General features: G+C 46.6%; 1 long non-coding RNA gene across 2 annotated transcripts in view; it reads left to right on the forward strand.

Annotated features, from left to right (window-relative positions):
- LOC108449397 overlaps positions 1–386 on the forward strand; it is a 12,028-nt gene extending 11,642 nt beyond the window's left edge. For both annotated transcript variants that reach the window (XR_001865575.1, XR_001865577.1), the window contains one exon: positions 93–386. This is a non-coding gene — a long non-coding RNA (uncharacterized LOC108449397). The remainder of the gene's footprint in view (positions 1–92) is intronic.
- Positions 387–2,470: the final 2,084 nt, after the last annotated feature.

Consider the following 2,470-nt stretch of genomic DNA (forward strand, 5'->3'; position numbering starts at 1 on the left):
TAGACAAGCGGGAATGGAGCCCCAGTCCCTGTAGTGGTGGGCAGGAGCTTGAATCCCACCTAGCACTAATTGGCACTTTTCATCTTTCACAGTCTCTCCTCAATCTGCCCCCCATCACTGTGATAGTGAAGCACTGATTAATGACCCCAGTGGAAGTGTGGGACCTTGTGTGGTGTGGAACTGAATGCTTCGGAGAGCCCCTGGGTTTCTGAGCTGAGGCAATGCTGAAGGTGGTTTTCTGCTGCCCTTGGACCCTTTGATAAACAAAAATGTTGTTCTTCGAGTCTCTTGAGTGGGATGTCTGTGTGTACATATGCAAATAAGTTGATAAGAACTAATAATCAGCCACTTTTTGACTTTAGCAATAAAGGAGAGTATGTGCATTGCATGTGAGGCTGGTACCTGCTGAGACAACTGTCTTGGTTTTTGTATTTCTTAGGAATTTTTGATGTCTCCTGCTGATAGCGTTAAAAAATCAGAAGGGAATTGCACAGGCAGTGCTGCCAGACATACAAATGGAGATGTTACTTTGCAGGAAAAATGTGTGATGCTGGGGTACATTTGCACATTCTGTCAGTCATTTTGTCCACCTTCACATGCAATACTAACCAAGTAAAGGATTGCACATGGAGGAAAATAGAAGCTGAAAGAGATATGAATGACAGCAAATTGTGGTGGTGGGGAGAGATCACCTACTTGGACGTTAGGACTGTCATTCAGAGGGACTTCAACAATCAAAGAAAATGGAATGATAAAAGCCTACACAGAGCTGCACGTAGAACAGAACAAGCTCATAAAACAGCACAGTCTGGGGACCAACTGTCTCAGGAACCTCTCTGGGGAAAAGCACTGGGTACCCTGTGAGCACAGGCTGCCCAGCAGCCAGCAGAACCTCCCAGCAGAGAGGAAGGGCAACCACACTCTGGGCAAGAGCATTGCAGCAGCTCAGGAGAACACTACGCCTTTCTATGAGGCACTTTTGAGTCTGCATAAGGAGCAGTGTCCAGTTTTGGACAGAGTGAGACAAAGCCAGAAGATGACTATGAAGACAATTAGGGGCTGGAACACATAACAAATGAGGAGAGGCTAAAAGAGATGGGCAATGGGCTTATGCAGCCTGGATAAGAGCAGTTAAGATGGATAAATAACTACAGGATCCCATGAGCTGATGGAAGTTATAGAGAAGGAGGAGCCAGACTCTTTTACAAGGTACAGAAAAGACAAGATGCAACCATCACAAGATGCAACCAGCAATATCTGGGTTAAGTGTCATGAAAAAAAATTGCAGTGACAGTAGTTCATCACTGCAACAGGCTGCCCCTTGAGGTGGCTGGATGTCCTTCTCTGGTGGAATTCATGGAATGGCTTGGGTTGGAAGAGACCTTCATGATCATCTTCGTGGCCCTCCTCTGAACCCACTCCAACACCTCCATGTTGTTTCTTGTGCTGCAGATCCCAGAGCTGGAGGCAGCACTCCACTTGGGGTCTCAGCAGAACGGAGAAGAGGGTCAGAATCCCCTCCCTCAACCTGCCATCCATGCTGCTTTTGTTTCAGTCCATGATAGACTGTGAATGCACGCTCGGCTCATGTCCAGCTTTTCATCCACAAGAGCCCCCAAGTCCTTCTCCACAGGGCTGTTGTCAAAGGGTTTTTCTCCCCCTCTGAACTCGTGTCTGTGGCTGTGCTTACCCAGGTATAATACCTTGCTGAGGTACAACACTTGAACAGGTTGAGTCTCATTAAGTTCATGGGCCGACTTCACAAGCTTGTCCCGGTCCTCTGGGATGTCATCCCTTCCTTCTGTTGTGCCAGCTGCACATGTTGAACTGAGATGTTCAGAGGGCAGCTTGTCAAGGCTCTGAGCAACCTGCTCTTACACTGAATTTGGGCCTCTTTGAGAGGTGGGTGAACTCCAGAGGCTCCTTCCACAAAAAGTTATTCCATGGGTGCGTTGTTTGGACTGTCACTTCCCATTCCACTTCCCACTGTAGCCTGCATAACTCAGTCTTTTCTCCTTCCTTGAGCTCACCCTTCATGTGCCAGGGGTACCATTTGTATGCCTTGGCCTTGGGATGAAAAATTCTGTTTAGTCTTCAGTCAGGTCTGCCTCTTCACAATACTGCACGTCTGGTCAGACATTTGCATGGAGAGGTCATATGGTTCTATCCGATTGCCACTATTACTGCAAGGATAACTTTAATTGAGAAGCTGTTTCTGACAGCTGGATTGCAGTCATTGATGGAAACCTGGTACTAGTGGGGGAGCTGGATCTTCGAGTTGCTTACAGAAACTGCTGTGACTTATAAAATATGATTGATTTCAATCACTTCGCCCCTCAGAAAGTGTCAACGGCTGTTCACAAAGCCCAGGTTTTCATTTCAAGTAGATTAATATGGTTTTCTGTCATCTTCAAGATAATATCAATAAATCAGGATTGGGCCACTCTGGCAGAAAAGATAACAAATATTC

This window comes from Corvus brachyrhynchos, unplaced genomic scaffold, assembly GCF_000691975.1.
Source record: "Corvus brachyrhynchos isolate BGI_N302 unplaced genomic scaffold, ASM69197v1 scaffold70, whole genome shotgun sequence".
NCBI classification, from domain to species: domain Eukaryota; kingdom Metazoa; phylum Chordata; class Aves; order Passeriformes; family Corvidae; genus Corvus; species Corvus brachyrhynchos.